Consider the following 19,817-nt stretch of genomic DNA (forward strand, 5'->3'; position numbering starts at 1 on the left):
GCTCCTTTATAGGCAACTACCTGCTTTCTCTTGCTGCTTTTAATAGTCTCTCTTTGTCTTTTGCTCTTGGAATTTTAATTATGATGTGTCTTGGTGTGGTCCTCTTTGGATTCCTTTTGTTTGGGGTTCTGTGTGCTTCGTGGACTTGTAAGTCTACTTCTTTCACCAGGTGGGGGAAGATTTCTGTCACTATTTATTCCAATATATTTTCGGTATCTTGCTCTCTCTCTTCTTCTGGGACCCCCCTAATTCTAATGTTGGTTCGCTTGAAGTTGTCCCAGAGGTTTCTTACACTATTTTCAACTTTCTGGATTCTTTTGTCTTCTTGCTTTTGTGGAGGAGTGTCCTCTGGCTCTTTGTGTTCCAAATATTTGACTTGATTTTTGCAATCTTCCATTCTGTTTTTAAGACTCTGTATAATAATTTTTTAATTTCAGACAATGTATTCTTTATTTATAGTTGATCCCTTTTCATATCCTCAAAGGTCTCATTTGTTTTATCGGCCTTTTCTAGGAAGTTCTTGAAAAACCTTATATCTGTGGTTTTGAGCTCAATGTCCATTCTTTCACTTTCCTCCATTTCCTTCCTTTGTGTCCTGCCACTTCTCTGCATTTTAGCTGCTTCCCTGATTTGATGGAATAGTTTTGTGTGCGAGGTGTCCTGGCAGAGCCCAGTAACACAGCCTTCCCAGTTGACCTGAGGTGGACAGTTTTGGTGCAGCCCTTTGTGGACTGTGTGTGCAGTCTTGTTGTTAAGGCTTGCTTGTTGTTGGTATCACTGGGAAGCATTGATCTCCAAGCCAATTGGCTGTGAGGATCAGCAGTGTCTCAGCTAGGAGGACTTCTGTACTCTGCTTGGATGGGGCAGAGTCTCGGGGTGGTGCAGACAAGCTTTGGTTCCCCGTCAGTCCCGCCTTAAGAAAGTCCTATTTGCAAGGAGTCCCTCAAAACTGGCTGCAGGTGTGCACACCACTTGGGGAAAGGCTGTTCTCAAGTTTTGCCTGCTCCCTGACAGCCAGTTTTTTCCCAGCTCAGAGTTATCTCTCAGTGCAGTTGGGAGGTTTTTTCCCCTTCCAAACAAGAGGACCATAGCCATACTCAATAGTAAAATTTATGTCTATCCTGCAAAATATGAATTGTGGCATTTCACGTATGTGAGCAATGTAAGTTTGTGTGAAAATTAGTCATTTTATTTTCATTTTTCCTGGTAGTCACCTCCACCATAAATTTCATAATTTCTTCTTCTCTAATTTTTTGAGAAACCAGAATTGCAGCCCCTCATATTTGGGCTTTTTCTTTCCATATACCTGATCACTGTGTTTGGAAACCTGCTCATCATCCTGGTCTTCAGTTCAGATTCCCACCTCCACACACCCATGTACTTCTTCCTCTCCAACCTGTCCTTGGTAGGCATCCGTTCCACAACTACCACCATCCCAAAGATGCTGGTGAACATCCAGATACAGAGCAAAACCATAACATATGAAGGCTGCATCACCCAGATGTATTTTTATATATATTTTATTGGTTGGATGTGTTTCTCTTGATTGTGATGACCGATGACCGGTTTGTGGCCATCTGTCACCCCCTGCACTACATGGTCATTATGAACCCTCAGCTCTGTGGACTGTTGGTTCTGATGTGCTAGACCACAAGTGTCCTGAATTCCTTGCTACATTGCTTAATGGCATTACAATTGTCCTTCTGCATGAATTTGGAAATTCCTCACTTTTTCTGTGAACTCCATCAGGTGATCAAACTTGTCTGTTCTGACACAATTTTAAATGACATGGTGATGTATTTTTCAGCTTTTCTGCTTGATGGCGGTCTTTTTGCTGGGATTCTTACTCATATTCTAGGAGAGTATCCTGCACACATGGAATGTCATTAGCTCAGGGGAAGTATAAAGCATTTTCTGCTTGTATGTCTCACCTTTCAGTTGTCTTCTTCCTTTGTGGTACAATGTTAGGAGTGCACCTTAGCTCTGCAGCTACCCATAGTTCAAACTTAGGAGCCACAGCCTCAATGAGGTAATCCATGGTCCCACCCATGCTGAACCCCTTCTGTAGTCTCAGGAACAAGGACATTAAACAGGCTCCGAAGAGATACTCTGTGATGGAAACTATAAACTGGCCAGTTGTTCTAAGACTGAAGACATGCCCATGATGGCAGAAGTCAAAGACTCAGAGTCAGATACTGTGATTATTTTTTCACTATGGAAGTAGAACTTGCTTTTTTTCATTGATTTCCTAAAATTCTATTTATTTGGCTTCAACTTCTCTATTCAATTTATGTAACTCAATTAAGCTTTCTGCCCTCTCAGATAGCCACCAGATTTTCTCTTTGCTGTATTCCTACTTTTCCAAATTTATTCCCTTCATGGATCAGATATTTGGAAAATCCCATTTACCTACTGGACAATGTGGATTTTTTTTAGAATAATTTTTCTCAAATGACATATATCATACGAAATAATTTTTGTACCTAAAAAGTCATCCTGAATGGTATTACTTCTATGGAAAAAAACTATAGTTAATGAGCCCCACTGGTTTGGCTCAGTGGTTGAGCCTTGACCCAGGAACCAGGAGGTCATAGTTCAATTCCTGGTCAGGGCTCATGCCAGGGGTGTGTGCTTGATCCCAGTAGGGGGAATGCAGTAGGCAGTGGATCAGTAGTTCTCTCTCATCATTGATATTTCTATCTCTCTTGTCCTCTTTCTTCCTCTCTAAAATAAATCAAAAATATTGTAAATACTACACTTATTGACCAAGGCAATTTACACAATTTTAAAAGAGAAGAAAATATGAGAATTGTGGATTTCACTTTTATGACTGTCATACTTTTGTATATCACTGTTTTAACTGCTCTGCTTGATAACATAGTCTCTGACATACTTGTATTTAATAGTGCTCACCACGTTTAATTCTCCTCATTAGAATCCTGTTCTTTTTCATCCCAGTGTTTACAATCATTACCTGAGCCACTTGCAACATGATTATCAAATTCATGTCTCCAAGAAGACTCTTTACTGAAAGATAAGTGTTAATAAATAGGTTGGCCTAATACCATCTTAAAATCACAGGTTAATTTTGATATGATAAAGCAAATTTTTAAATCATACATTGAATTACTATGTAAAATATTTATTCTTCATGCTGTACATCTATTCATTGTAATATGGAGGGATGATGCCAATTTGTAAGGGAGTTTATCCTATATTACAAAAGGTTAATATGCTAATTAGATAGAGTAGAAGTCATTCTGGACCTCTTTCCTTCCTTCTAGACCTTCCAGCTCCTCTGGAAGGTGGGGGGCGCACAGGATCAAGGAAGCCACTACTGCAAGGGATTGACCCAAGCCCAGGAAGCTGGCTGGCTGGCCGTCCACCCAAGACTGCAAGACTTGGGAATCAAGCAGCCATCCGCAGTTAGGGGCAATCAGAAAGGCATGCAGGTAGGTGAGTAATTAGGAGCCAGAGTCCCAGATTGTGAGAAGGATGTCCAACTGGGTTTAGACCTGATCTCATACTGGTAGTCACATATATTTATTGAAGATTGGTTGATTTAAAAAAAAATATATTTTATTGATTTTTTACAGAGAGGAAGGGAGAGGGATAGAGAGAGTTAGAAACATTGATGAGAGAGAGTCATCGATCAGCTGCCTCTTGCACAGTCCCTCCTGGGGATGTGCCCACAACCAAGGTACATGCCCTTGACCGGAATCGAACCCAGGACCTTTCAGTCCGCAGACCGACGCTCTACCACTGAGCCAAACCGGCTTCGGCTAATTTTGATTTTTAAAAACATTTCATTTAAATAATAGTCATCTTGACTACTTGAGTTCCTTGGCAACCCTTAAATTTGGTTTCATTTTTTACCATTCTCCCAACTTTGAGGATCATGGATGAGAGTATCAGCACACATGGGAGAGAACTCAGCTGTCAGCTGCCACATCTGAGTCAGGGTGGGCTCAGTTCTGCTCTAGTAACAAGCAAACTCCAAATGTCCATGGCCTAATGCATCAGAGATTTTTCCTTTGCACCTGGCTACTGTCTGGACACAAAGGAAAAAAACAAAACAAAACAAAAACAGTGTGTGGCCACTCTAGGCCTCCTGCCTGTTTTTTATTTTTTATTTTTAAATATATTTTTATTTATTTCAGAGAGGAAGGGAGAGAGGAGAAAGATAGAAACATGAATGATGAGAGAAAATCATTGATATCCTGCAATCTGCATGCCCCCTACTGGGGATGAAGTCTGCAACCTGGGCATTGCCCTTGGCCGAAGCTCTATCCATTGAGCAAAACCAGGTAGGGCTGTATTTTTTTCTTAATGCAGTGAAATACAGGTAACATAAAACTTACTTTCTAATCATTATTTAAATTGATAGTTCAGTGCATTAAGTACATTCACATGTAACCATCATCACCATTCATCTCCAGACATTATTATTTTCACAAATTGGAACTTGGTCCCATTAAACATTCATTCCTTCTCCTCCTTTCCCAACCCCCTCCCCCAGCCCAATGTACCCAACATTCTACTTCCCGTCTCTGAGTTTGACTTCTCTAGAGACCTCATAAAGGTGGAGTTATACAGTATTTATTTTTTATGACTGGTTTATTTCACTCAGTATAATGTCTTTAGTGGTCATCCATGTTGTATCATGTATCGATATCAAAATTTAATTCCATTAAAAAATTTGAAGTAGTAAAAAAAATTTACCATTGTAACCATTTTAAAATGTGCAGGTCAATAGTGTTAAGTACATTTACATTGTTGTGTAACCAACTCCTAAACCTTGTTTTCATGTTCTTGCAAAACTGAGAAGACTCTTCGCCCATTAAATACTAACTATTGTAGTTCCCCATGTCCCTATTTCCATGCCTGGCAACCGCCATTCTATTGTATTTTCTGTTTCTATGAATTTCACTACTTCAGATAAGTCATATAAGTGAAATCATGCAGTATTTGTCGTTTTGTGGCCAGCTTCTTTCACTCAGCATAATGTCAACAACTCTATGCTTTCAAATACTTACTTCTCTGTTGTATGTGCATTTCAAAGGCCACCTCCTTCGATGAACCCATCCCCAACAAATACAAGAATCAGATTGGAAATCATTTTGAATATGTTAAGAGCAGGTCAATAAAAAGAGAAGCCATGTCTACATGAGGATGTCAGAAAAGATAGTATGGCAGCCCCTTCCACGTCCCACGTGGTTCAGGGTTCGAGTTCTGGAGAAGGCCAGGCAGAGAGACTCAATTCCACATGCAAATGAAGAGAGGCTAGAAAAGAGTTAATTTGGGAAATTGGGGGCCAGGCGGGAGTCCAATTCTAGGGGGAGGACTACCACTGATTTGGCCTTGCTATTCCTTTTATTGAGGCTATGGGAAATACCCATATCCTTTAGACAGAAAATTCCAATAAACAATCAGCAAGAATTTACATATGATTAACAGATGGAGGTTGCTTTAACTACCAATGTCTCAACTAAACAATGAGTGATTAGCTCCAACCTTTTAGAGCAATTAAGGTTGACCAGCTTTCTGGGTTCCCTTTTCACATTTTTCTATTAGTGACAATGTTCAGTTTTTGGCAAGATAGTATTATGAAAGCAACAACTCTCTAGCTCTGTTAATCAATGAGTTAAGTCCATGGACTCTAGATATCTGGAGATAAAAAAAGGTTTTACTTTTTAAGCCTAGAAATGGTAACTGGGAGGCAAGTTGCAGAGGGGTGATGCTTATATTTGGAAGGGCCTGACCCTCTAGAATAGAATTTCCACATTTGGTCATTAAACGTATTTTTACTCTTTCTCTCTTTTCTAAGATCATTGAGCTGATGAGGGCAGATGAAGAAATAAAGCTTAACTCAATTAAAATTTACTCGGTATTCTGTTTGCAGATGTGGCCCCATTCTTTTCTCTTTCCAGGTCTTTGTCCATGTGATTGTGAGCTTCTCCCATCCAGAGGTATAGTGTTTTTCTCCACCTTTCAATATGGGTGGTAATTAGGATATTTTCTTTGTTTTGTTTTGTTAAAAAAAAAAATGGTGGAAAGGACAATGCATTTACCAGGCCTTGGTGCATTTCCACTACTCTAACTCAGATCTCTGGTTGAGCCATGGGAAAAAATCTAGAGGGCCTTCCAGAGAAGGAGACGACATATGGACAGAGCTCATTTATTCCAGCCAAGCCCTCCCTAGATCAGTCACCATAGCTGAGCCCCTAAGACATTAGAAAGCCCAGCAACGTTCAGTAGAGACACCCCAGCTGACGCTTAGTTGGCTATAGACTCATGAGGAGATCAGAAGAGATCAACACCTTTCCACTACACAAACCCATTGAAAAATAAAGTAATTATATTAAACAGTTTGCTTTTAGGATGGCTTGTTATAGCAACCAGTAGCCCAGTGCACAGATTCATGCACATTGAAAGGAAACTAATTAGAAGGTGGCTGGCAGGGGGTCTGGGAGAGGGGTTGGACATGCCCTGGAGCCAACCTCCTGAGGTTCCTCCCCAGCTAGCTGCACCTGGGGCTGTGCTGCTAACCCTAACCCTAACCGTCCCTGGCTCACCACACCTGGGCCTGTGCTGCAGTTCAAAGGGTGTCTGAGGTCATCACAGCTGGGCAGATTCAGGGCCAGCAATGCTCCAGCAGCAACATAACCTATGGCTGAAGGGGGACTTGTGTGGCCAAGGAATCAGGCTCCCTCCTCTCTGGTTCCAGGGTGTGCCACCCGTGAACCACTGCTGCCAAGTCACTGCAGCTCCACATCTCCTGAATTGAGTGTCTGCCCCCTGGTGGTCAGTGCACATCATACCTACCAGCTATTTGGGTGGTTGAACAGCTGCTTAGCCTTTTATATCTATAGATAGTGAATTGATCCGATAATCAAAGAGAACAGAACTGAGGGAAGTAATAATCTGGTACTTCTTACTTTTGGCATTTGTATTGAAATTTGAGGATAGCATTCATAGTGGTTCTGTTATTCAAATATATTGAACTGCATTTCAGAAAACTGTATAGAAGTGTTTCCACTGAGGTTCCTTCCAGGTAGATAGGACAGGGTAGAAGGACATGCATGTTTGTGTAGGAAAATATGTGATTCTTATTCACATGACTAAGCATAATTTCAACTTCCAGGTGATTAATTCTCCTTGTTTTTACTTTTTATTTTTCACTTTGGTTATTTTGACAGGTTTCTCTTTTTCAGATTCTCTACTTACATTAACATTGCCAGGAAATAAAAACTCCTTAACACCAAAATATCATTGTAAATCTGGTACACTTAAATATATATATGACTCCATTGGAAGTGCTAACAGCATAGTCTTAGCAAATAGCCCAAAGAATATATTTCAGAGATTTTTATAGTTTGTAATGCTCATGTTTAATTCTTAGGCCATACTGCTTTCTAATGAAGACAGCATTATGCTTTGTGCATTAATGAAAACCTCAAAACAATCATCATAAAGCTTCTGGGATAATAAACTAGGATGGTTCACACTTGTAGGGAGCACACTGAAAATTTTCAAACAGTAATAGGAAAATAGTTAAGAAAGAAACACAAAGAAGACTCCACATAATTCTTCACCCAAATGAATAAAGAGCATCACACATGGACATCATATTCCACACTGCATGCATCACCACATGCACACAGCCTCCTGCTGATCAGTCATCATGTTGTTAGGGCATCAAGACCATAGATTTTTTATAAATATAGATAGCACTACCTTTACTGCTTTTCTTAATAATGTAGACTTTAACATGCGAGTAGGTTTTATAGCTGGCCTCCTGGTTTTATAGTCTTCATTCTGTTATTCTGCTATGTGTCCACATGTCTATCTTAGTCACTGGCAACAATTCAATACATGTTTCCAAGAAGAGTCTAATGGATACATACATTTTAATAAATAGTGACCTAATATGGTTAGAGTCAGAGATGACCTTAAATATGATGAAGCAAAAAATAGCCATACAATTTATTATTATTAAAAAATATTGGTCACGCTGCACATTTACTCATTAAAATGTGGAATATGGTCCTGACCCACTTGCTCAATTAGTGAGCATCTTACTGTGCACCAAAAATGTTGTATGTTTAATACAAAATCTAAGCACATACCCAAGTCAAAGCATATCATCCCATTAGGGTACCTACAAGAGGCAGTCAATTCATGTTTGGCTCTCACATTGATGCTTCTGTATCTATCTACTTATCTATCTATCTATCTATCTATCTATCTATCTATTTATCTATCTATTATCTATCATCTATCTACCTATCTCTAACTCTGTCTCTGTGTCTCTATCTCCCTTCCTCTCTCTAAAAAAATCAATAGTAATGAAAAAAAGTGAATAACCAATTTTCACACTAAGTAGAATTAGTACCTGAGAATAAATACATGTTCATATTTTATAATCAGGAAGTAATTATCATAGTTGGCATATGATCCAGTCCCCATTATGGTATCTCTATTGTCATTTGTCATTAGAATTTCCTTTTTCTACCTTCAACCTGCTCTTCAAGAATCCTATTTAATAAAAGAGCAACATGTAAATTAACCATCACTCCAGTACACCACAAGCCACACCCACAAGCCACACCCACTAGCCAATCAGAGCGAGTATACAAATTAACCCAGCCAAGATGGCTACTGCCACAGAGAAAGCAGGAGGGAGGCTTGGGTTTCCCAGGTGATGGAGGAAGCCAAGTTTTCTACACAAGGCTTAGCTCTGCTTCAGGCTACAAAGTTTCAATTGTAGAAGATAAATAAACCCCAGATACTTGGGTAGCCAGGGGGTGTGGCTGGCCTGCAAACCACTACAGGCCCCTCACCCAGGCCATCCCATATCCCAAGGAAATCCCTACCCTGATCCAGGACACCCTTCAGGGCAAACCAGCTGGCCCCCACCATGCACAAGGCCTCTATCCTATCTAATAAAAGAATAATATGCAGATTGACCATCACTCCCACACACAAGATGGCTGCCCCCATGTGGTCAAAAATGGCTGCCCCCATGTGGATGCAAGATGGCTACCACAAGATCACCAGCAGGGGAGGGCAGTTGGGAGGGACCAGGCCCGTAAGGGAGGGCAGTTGAGGGTGATCGAGCCTATAGGGGAGGGCAGTTAGGGGTGACCAGGCTGGCAGAGGAGGGAAGTTGGGGGCAAACAGGCTGGCAGGGGAGCAGTTAGACATTAATTGGGAGTGGTTAGGAGGTGATCAAGCTGGTAGGCAGAAGTGGTTAGAGGAAATCAGGAAGGCAGGCAGATGAGCAGTTGGGAGCTAGCACTCCTGGATTGTGAGAGAGATGTCCAATTGCCTGTTTAGGCCCAAATGGGCAGTTGGACATCCCTCAAGGGGTCCCATATTGGAGAGGGTGAAAGCTGGGCTGAGGACCGCTCCCCCGCTGTGCCCCCCCTGTGACTCCCCCCCCCCCACGAATTTTGTGCACTGGGCCTCTAGTAATATATATGACTGTGTTATTGAGGATATCTTTTATGCATTTGTGGAATATATACCGACTAAATCATGTTCCAGGCACTGCTTTAGTATGGGATCCTTAAAAACAAATGTCTACTAACTAATGATGGAGCAATAATATAATCAAATTTTAAAAATATATAACATATTCAATGGTGCAGCTGATATAAAGAAAAGTAAATCACATTAAATGGAAAAAGTAGATAGTGTTTTTTTTACTAGAGGCCCAGTGCACTAGATTTGTGCACTAGTGCGCAGTCCCCCACCCAGGGCTCAGTTCAGGACCCCTCAGGGTATGTCTGCCTGCCAACTTAGGCCCGATCTCAGCTCTAAGGCGGTAGTCGGACATCCCTCTCGAAGTCCAGGGCTCTCACAGTCCAGGACTCCTTGCCCCTTACCACCTGCCTACAATGGAAGCCAGAGAAGCTCCCACCACTGCCACTGTGCACGACAGTTGTGAGCCTGGCTTCTGGCTGAGCAGTGCTCCCCTTGTGGGAGTGCACTGACCACCAGGAGTCTGCTCCTGGTGGTCAGTATGTGTCACAGCGACTGGTTATTTTGTTGTTTGGTTGACTTGCATATTAGGCTTTTATTATATAGGATGGTGTTGAGTCTTCAACAGACATTTCCAAGAAGACTAGCCTGGATTCTGGAGGGAAAGTGTTTGCTAGGCAGAAGGATCAGCCAGTGTAAGGGCCCAGAGGAATATGATTGTTTCAGAAAATCAAGATTTAACATGAGCCAGTCTGTCAAGGGGAATAAGCAAGTCAGAGCAGGAGGAGAGATGGTGTCACAGTATATTAAAAAACAAGGTGGCCGTTTGTTGCTATTGAAACTTCAAATCACAGAGAGTGCCTTGTGCACACTATGTAGATCTTGCAATAAGTGGTCTGGTTGCAAAAGCATCCTGTTAATTGCAAAGGATCTCCTCCTTAGTACCTTCTCTTGATATATAACTCAACTTGAAATATATCAGTCCAGGCACCCCACCGCTCTCTCTCTCTCTCTCTCTCTCTCTCTCTCACACACACACACACACACACACACACACACCACACACACCTCATGGCCTCTTCATGTAGGCTATGAGTAGACATAACTCAAGCTGTCCAGATCAGGGATCTTTTTCAAAAAGAACTTAGAAAAGTTCCCAGATATTCCTATCATGTCTCCCGTGGACACATAAGCTTGGAGTTTCATATTGCTATGCCCATTTTTCTGCCCTGTATTTAAAAAATAAAAATAGTTTAAATAAACATCAGAAGTGAGAGAGCAATAAAATCTACACGAGGAAGAAAAAACATCTAATTAACTCAGTTGGTCCCTGAGAGGCAATGAGGAAGAAACATCTTCTTTGGATTCTGGCTGCTTTCCAATTATACCCCCTTGAGGCTAAGGAAACTTAACAAAGAAGAATAAATAAAATTGTCCATGAAACTAAGGTAGTTGAAAATATATGGTGTGAAACACCTTACAGATTGACTACGCCAAGTGAAAAATGACGAAAAAATAAACCAGTAACTCACTAAAGGAACAAAATCAACACAGTTTAAATATTTTTAACATCAAGCAGTAGAAGACCATTTTTTTTCTGTGCCTGTTCTGTATTTTTTTGACCAGTTGGTTGTTACATGGTTGACTAGAGGCCTGGTGCATGAAATTTGTGCATGGGGTGTGCCCTCTCCAATCTGGGACTCCTTGAGGGATGTCCGACTGCCTGTTTAGGCCTGATCCCAGTAGGTTTGGGCCTAAACGGGCAGTCAGACATCCCTCTCACAATCCAGGACTGCTGGCTCCCAACTGCTCGCCTGCCTTCCTTCCTGATTGCCCCTAACCATTTCTGCCTGCCAACCTGATCATCCCCTAAACATTCCCCTGCCAGCCTGATTGATACCTAACTGCTCCCCTAACAGCCTGTTTATATCTAACTGCCCTCCCCTACAGGCCTAGTCACCCCTAACTGCCCTTCCTTGCAGGCTTGGTTCCCCATCCTCCAACTGCTCTCCCATGCAAGCTTGGGTTCCCTGCAATTGCCCTTCTCTGAAGGTTTCATCACCCCCAACTTCCCTCCACTTTGGTCCCCTTTAACTGCCCTCCCCTGCAGGCTTGATTGCCCTCAAATGCCCTCCCTTGCAGGCCTGGTTTCTCTCTACTGTGCCCCTCCTTCTCCCCCACGTCGGGCTGGCAATTTTGTTGTGGCCATCTTGTGTCCACATGGGGGCAGCCATCTTTGACCACATTAGGCAGCCATCTTGTGTGTTAGAGTGATGGTCAATCTGCATATTACACTTTTATTAGATAGGATAGAGGCCTGGTGCACAGGTGGGGGCCAGTTGGTTTGCCTTGAAGGGTGTCCCGAATCAGAGTGGGGGTTCCCTTGCCTGAGCAAGGATCCTGTGGTGGTTTGCAGGCTGGCCATGCCCCCCAGTGACCCAATCAAAGGCCCTAGTATCTGGGGTTTATTTATCTTTTATAGTTGAAACTTTGTAGCCTTGAGTGGAGGCCTAGGTCAGCCAGGGTGTGAGGAAAGCTTAGTTTCCTCCATTACCAGTGCAACTGAAGCCTCCTGCTTGCTCTGTGGCTACAGCCATCTTGGTTAGGTTAATTTGCAACCTCACTCCTGATTGGCTAGTGGGTGTGGCTTGTGGGTGTAGCAGAGGTACAGTCAACTTGCATATTACTCTTTTATTAGATAGGATGGCAAATGAGACAAACACTTTCTCACTTTTCTTATGTAGCACCTTTGTTTTTCTTTGACTTTTCTTAAGTTTTGATATCCTTTTGAAAAATCAATGAGCTCAGTATAATTCTGTTTATGATCTTTATCCAACATGCAAAGTCCTCCCAGGACATGATCAATAAATCCTGCTCATACCAAAACAGTCCATCCTTCTGTACTGAGTGACTTTCTTCACATGATTTAAGCCTGAGCACATTGTCATGCAAACATTCATTTCATTGTATTCTGTCTTCACCATCACAGTTCCAGATCCAAACAAGCAGGGATTCACCTTTGAACTAAGTGAATCTATGTGCACTTACATAGGACACATTGATGCAAATGTGAAGTTATGAACTGAAAGGAATGAAAGGGAGAATGAAATCTGGTCAAACAGAAGTGATTTCCAAGCAACTGAATTCAATTAAAAATGAATAGAAGGCCTTCTCTGGAGGATGGACCACTGGGGCTGTAGTTGGGGTGGTGGTGGTGGGGGAGGCATCAGGCTTAAATAAGGTACTCCATTCTCTTCCTTGCAGCTGTCTGCAAAGGAAAAATCACTAGCACTGTGCTCTTGCCATAATGTCAAACACTGATTTTTAAAAACTAGTTTATTTTAAAAACTGTGGAGTGCTTCGCAAGTTTGCATGTCCTCCTCACACAGGGGCCATGCCAATCCTCCCTGTATCCTTCCAATTACAGTATATGTGCTGCCAAAGTGAGCCCTCTTGATTTTTTTTAATCTTGAAATTTCTTCATTTTCTTTTCTTAGGTTCTTAAGTCATTGCCTGAATCAGAACCTGGCTCTTATTTATTTTTAATATTGAATATGCAGACATACTTTAAGCACCTTTCTGGATGACTAGCTCTGTAGTGGGGGAAAAATGGAAACCTTTTCATTGAGGTTAAGTCCTTATTTAAAAAATATTGCAGGGCCCTGCTTTCTCCTGACTGTAGCAGTAAGTGGCAAGTAGGCCCCCTAGAGAGCAGACACCAAGGTCTGCAGTGGCGATAGCAGGCAGGTCCACAGAGAGCAGAGAACGATGGGTAGCAGGCCTAAGCCTACAGTACGACATCCCCTGAGGGCTCCCAGATTGGAGAGGGTGCAGTTCGGGCTGAGGGACCCTCCTACCTCCCCTCTGTGCATGGTTTTTATGCACTGGGCCTCCAGTTTTAAATATTTATATAAATTCTTTGAACACCAGGTAGCCAAAATAATAAGGAAAGTTAATTCTCTGTTTATGGCTTTTGCATCTTTAATGTAATTCTCAGAGTCTCCTCTGATTCCAAGGATCTACACCTTTATGTAGACATTAGAGGCCTGGTATATGAGATTCGTGCACTTGGGAGGGGGTGGGGGAGTTCCCCTCAGCCCTGGCTGTACCCTGTGCAGTCTCAGGGCCCTCAGGGGATGTGCAACTGACAGCTTAGGCCCACTCCCGTAGTGCTGCTACAGAGGCTGGAGAGGCTCCCGCCACCGCTGCTGTGCTCACCAGCCTTGAGCTGTGAGCCCAGGTTCCGACTGAGTGATGCTCTCCCTATGGGACTGCACTGACTACCAGGGGGCAGCTCCTGCATTGAGCATCTGCTCACACATGGTCAGTGCACATCATAGAACTGGTCATTCCGCCATTGGGTCGTTTTGCATACTATTTTTTTTATTATGTAGAATGTCATTATCCCATGGCCAGCCCTATCAGTTTAAAGATGTAAATTACAGATTATTTATTGACCATGCCTTATCTTGTTCTAAATAAATTTACAGGATAGGGCAGAAGTTCTGAATTCTAGACTTGAGACCACTGAAGCAACCATTTGATGAGGTGTACTATAATCACACGCTGAAAAATTCAGGGAGTCGTCTTTGGTTTCTTTATTCAAGTGAATACAGCCATAAGAAAATATCTACTACATAAGAAAACCAGTGTTAAGGAAATAACCACCACCATCCTTAACAGAAGGTGAGGGGGAGGATTAAAACCCCCCCCAGCACTGCCATACAGTACAGTTCATAATGAAATGTATTGTGAAGCAATCTGGAAACTTCAAGTATTTTACTTATATAAGAATATATAAGTATATACTGTATATATACCTGTCCTGACTTGGTATTCAGAAAAATAATTGCTCAGAACATAGTGACTCCTCATCAGAGTCATATAGAATAATGAAATGCATTAAGAATAGTCACAATGTTAATGCTTCTGAATATAAGAACTACATATATGTACATCAGGTTAACCATGCTTGAGACTCAAAGCCAGGGTTGAAAATTTGATTGGGGTCTTTAAGATAAAAGTTGCAGTTCCTGGTGTGTTCTCTCCCATATATAGTACAACATCTGATGACTTCTTTAAGACTTACCCCTAAATGCTCCCTGCTTATGGACAAAGAACTATGAAGGAGTTTGAGTTATCAGCCATTATCTGTACTTAAATAAGTTGTTTAAAGAAAACAGTGGCCGAGTCTTAGCATTATACACATATCAAATTGGAGCTATTTTTCATTACTTTAATTTATTGTCTTCGAAGGCTTGGTATCCTTGCTAGAGTTAACACTTACTTGAGGAAAACTCCCAAAGACTTTCTTGAGTTGATACTCCCCCCCTCCCCCCATTTTTCTATGTTTTTCTCATAGGTTTATCATTGAAATATAAACTCTTTCTTAAACTTAATGAAAGGCTGCTTGCTGCTTCCTGAAATTAAGTCAGGTAAGTTCATACCGAGTTAGATTTTTTTCATTTGAATGAAGTATATACAATGAACAAGTTAAAGGCATGTGGCTTCATTGCCACAAAAATTTGTGATTTCATTCTTATTTTTAGCAAGAAGAGAGGTTGCCACATAAAACTTTATGTAGTTCAGAGAAACCTTTTCAAATCAGTTACTTATACTTTTCCAGTCTATCATTTACATTAACTCTATTAATGACTAAACATGGGCATTACCACAGTTGTACGATCTTTTTGAAACTACATTTTTTTTTAGGACCACCTTTTCATTGTGGTGTGATAATTTGATTGTCATTAGTGTACTAGCTGAAAGCAAAATACTCTGAGGAGATGCTTGTGAAGTTTGAATTTTCTACTTCCTAAATATTTTTCAGGTTTGATATTTGCTGAGTGGATATGTATATTTTGTTTAATTTTGCTTTCACTGGAAGTTTTAAATTTTTGAGAAGATCAAGCAGAAATAGAAATCCATTGCAGATGTATATATATTTACCCCATCTTGCAGATTCTGTTTAGTGAAACCCTATGGTAGTGGGGTTTTATTGTAAGAAGAAGAGGAATAAAAGAAAACTAAAGTTAGAGAAAACTTTCTGTTTGAGCTACTGTGTAGAAGAGCCAGCTTTTATTACATTGCTGATCCACATGATGAACATTTTGATGCTGTTCCTGACTAAATGGGAGTATTTAATGAAAAAGGGTTTAACATAGGTTACATTTAAGAATTTTATCAACTATGAACCATTAAAAAATAAACTCATTTGGAATTCTTAAAAAAACTAATAGAACTAAGGTGCAAAATGGCAATAGTTTAGGGATATCAACATGGATTAGTAATTACAAAAGGCATAGACAAAAGATAGTCTTTAATGTTTATAGAAATTGTGGCAAACAGCAGATGCTCAGTTATTATTTGTTGAATGAATATGGAGTTAGATCTGTACTTATTAGTATATCAGTACATTGAACACACGAGAAGGTTGCATTTAAATATATTTCAAAACTTTGAATTGCTGAATAAAATTTGGAAAAATAAATATAGACTTGGAAGAAAATGAAGATGGTCTACTACCTTAGTCACTATATAAGAAAATCAGAGAAATTGACTACTCACTGTAAGTATAACCAATCCTTTTTAGCTGAATATATAGAAAACTACATATTAATATTTATGGGTAGGCCATAACATCATAATTACACCAGGAGACTCAGAAGTAATAAGGTGGACATATTTAACTAAATGAAATGTAAAATATTCTTATGGCTAAAGCACCATCCAAAGTCAATTGAGAAATAATAATTTATATTAATGTTTATGCTATTTAAATTTTTTGTTGAATTTATTGGGTGACATTTATTAACAAAATTGAATAGTTTTCAGGTGTACAATTTTATAATACATCTTTTGTATATTGTATTCTGTGCTCAGCACCCCAAGTCAAGTCTCCTTCCATCACCATTTATACCCCTTGACCCTCTTTCACCTCCAATATCATAATAATGTTTAAACATCATTTTAAAAGGCTGTTAATGAAAGAATAATAGGCATAAAAAATAAAATTTTAAGTAACAAGACCGTCAAGTATATTAATCTTTGATTAAACTCAGAAAAGTACAGAAAACAACAAAATATTCTTTCACATCTGTTGGTCTGGGGAAAGCTTAAAAAGGTGGTGTCACATTGACCAGTGTTGGAACTTATAAACATTGGGGCAGCCATTTTGTGTGTTAGAGTGATGGTCAATTTGCATATTATTCTTTTATTAGATAGAGGCTTGGTGCATGGATGGGGGCCGACTGGTATACATACATACACACACACACACACACACACAGATATAGTGTATGATATTGTGATTGTTCACTCACTTTCCCTTTGATGGATTTGAAAAAAATTTAGAAAAGGGGTGATATTAAAGGAGTTACATTAGTAGGAAGTACATTTAAAGTTTTCAAGGAACCCCAACCTGTATGTGTGTGTGTGTGTGTGTGTGTGTGTGTGTGTGTGTGTGTGTATATATATATATATATATATATATATATATATATATATATATATTTTTTTTTTTTCCTCTCTCTCTCCCTCAAATGGAATTCTCCCTGCAAATGGAATTCTTACCATTTGTAGCAGCATGGATGGATCTGGAGAGCATTATGTTAAGTGAAATAAGCCAGTCAATGAAAGAAAAATACCACATGATCTCACTCATTTATGGAAAATAAAGAACATTATAACTTGATGAATAAAAAGATAGATACAGAGGTAGTAAAGCATCGAACAAACTGTCAAATTATAGTAGGAAGGCTGGGGAGTGTTGGGGAGGGGAGGGGGGAAAGAGATCAACCTAAGGACTTGTATGCATGCATATAAGCACAACCAATGGATACAAGACACTATTTAGGGGTGGGATGAGGACATGAGACAAGAGTTAGGGGTGGCTGGGGGAAGGAGATATATGTACTACTGTATGTAATATTTTAAACAATAAAAAATAAATGAAAAAAAAATTTCAAGCAGAAACAGTGAAATAGTTCAGAAAAAAAATCATAATACTCCATGGAATATTTCACCCCAGTGAATAAAGGAGCTTTACAAATGGGAAGCATATTCCACACTTTATTGAGTAGATGTGGGTCATGAAAAACATTTTTGTACAGTAAAAAAATTGTATGGCTATTATTGTTTTATCACATTTACGGTCATCTCTGATTCTAACCATATTAGATCAATCTATTTATTAAAATGTACACTGAGTGGCCAGATTATTATGATCTCCGAACACATAATAATCTGGCCACTCAGTATAAATCCTATATAATAAAAGGCTAATATGTAAATTGTCCTCTCAACCAGGAGTTCAACCAGCAGGCTGGCCAGCTGCTCATGTTACCTCCCCCTGGCCAGGCTGGCTGGACCTCACCCATGCATGAATTCATGCACTATACCTCTAATCTAATGTATGTGTATACACACACACACACACACACACACACACACTGAGTGGCCAGATTATTATGTGTTCAGAGATCATGATAATTTGGCCACTCAGTGTATATTTCCTTATTGACTGTTCTTTTTTTTCTTCTTTTAATTAATTAATTAATTAATTAATTGATTATGGTCTTATATAATTGTCCTTATTCCCCCATTCCCATCCCAAGCCCCTCTCTAGATAAGCCCCCCCCCCCCACTGTTGACTGTTCTTGAAAAAAATGTGTTTGATGGTCAATTTTTGCCAGTGGCTATAATAAGCATGTGGGCACAAGGCTGAAAAATAGAATGAAGAATATAAAACCAGGAGACCAGCTATAAAACATGCTAGCATGTTAAAGTCTACATTATCAAGAAGAGTACCTATAGAAAATACTAATGAAATAGAAGCGAAAACTGTGGTCTCAGAGTTACCTCTAAAATAAAATTATGCAAATGACTTTAGTAACCAAGTATAATTTTGCCAATAGGGGTAGTATAATTCATAACTATTCTTTTAGGAAAACAATAGAAAAATATTTAAAATAAAATACATTGTAAGAGAATAAATTACGCCAAACTAATTCATGATAACCCATGAAATAAATGAGAATTTCCAAATACATATGGTCAAAATATTGGTTTTATTTGTGTCAGACTTCTGGCTTGAGGATTTGCACCCTTTAGCAATTCTTCAGCCTAGTACAGTGGCCCTTGAAAAGCTTACCTGCCAAGGAATCTTTGCAGAGCCCTTTTTATGCCATTGTTCCTCAGACTGTAGATGAAGGGGTTCAGCATGGTATACATCACCAAGGCTATTGTACTTGAGTGTGAGCTCTGGGGAGCAGCAGAGCTGAGATATACTCCTAGAATTGTACCATAAAGTAAGGAGACAACTGAGAGGTGAGACGCACACATAGAAAATGCTTTATACTTCCCCTGAGCTGATGGGATTGCACGTATGGAGGACACTATCTTAGCGTAAGAGTAAAGGATCCCAGCAAGGGAAGCAACACCTAGAAGCCCAACTATATAATAAATTATAATATTGTTAAGAAAGGTGTCAGAACAGGCAAGTTGGACCACCTGAAAAAGTGGTGGATTTCCAAGTCTGAGCAGAAAGACAGCCTCAACACTATTAAGTTTTCTAGCAAGGAATTCAAGACACTCATCATCCAGGACACCAGAACCAGCAGTCCACAGAACTGGGGGTTCATGATGACCAGGTAGTGCAGGGGGTGGCAGATGGGCATAAACCGGTCATAGGCCATCACAGTCAGGATTAAGTTGTCCAAAGCAGCAAAAAGTACGAAAAAATACATCTGTGATGCAGCCTGCATAGGTGATGACTTTGCTCTGTGTCTGGATGTTCCACAGCATCTTTGGGATGGTGGTGGAGGTGAAACAGATGTCTACCAAGGACAGGTTGGAGAGGAAGAAGTACATGGGCGTGTGGAGGTGGGAGTCTGAGCTGATGGCCAGGATGATGAGCAGATTTCCCAACACAGTGACCAGGTACATGGAGAGGAAAAGCCCAAATATGAGGGGTTGTAGTTCCAGTGCCAGTGAAAGTCCTAGAAGAAGAAATTCTAAAATTTGTGTACCATTGTATGGTTCCATGTTTTGCAATTGACTTCAGAAAATAGAAAAAACTGAATAACTAATTATCACATTATCCAGCATTAGTAATTGAGAATAAATGACATATTTATTTTAGAATCAGAAAAATAATTTTCATTGTTGGTATGATCTTGTCCCCATAATGGTATCTCTATTGGTGTTTGTCATTAGAATTTCCTTTTCTACCATCAACCTGTTCTTTGAACAAGTGCATATTCCTGTTTTATTGAGGATATTTTTCATGCATTTGAGGGATATAGAGTGACTATGGACCATTCTTTTCAGCA

The 19,817-nt window shown here is 40.1% G+C and overlaps 1 non-coding gene and 2 pseudogenes across 1 annotated transcript; 1 reads left to right on the top strand and 2 right to left on the bottom strand.

The window, feature by feature from the left end:
- The first annotated feature begins 1,375 nt into the window (after positions 1-1,375).
- Positions 1,376-2,165, top strand: LOC118710338 (annotated as a pseudogene).
- Positions 2,166-12,830: 10,665 nt separating this feature from the next.
- Positions 12,831-12,937, bottom strand: LOC118710409. The gene has a single exon (XR_004985402.1). It is a non-coding gene; the product is annotated as a U6 spliceosomal RNA (small nuclear RNA).
- Positions 12,938-18,633: 5,696 nt separating this feature from the next.
- Positions 18,634-19,530, bottom strand: LOC118710385 (annotated as a pseudogene).
- Between the last annotated feature and the right edge of the window lie 287 nt (positions 19,531-19,817).

This window comes from Pipistrellus kuhlii, unplaced genomic scaffold, assembly GCF_014108245.1.
Source record: "Pipistrellus kuhlii isolate mPipKuh1 unplaced genomic scaffold, mPipKuh1.p scaffold_m20_p_73, whole genome shotgun sequence".
NCBI lineage: Eukaryota > Metazoa > Chordata > Mammalia > Chiroptera > Vespertilionidae > Pipistrellus > Pipistrellus kuhlii.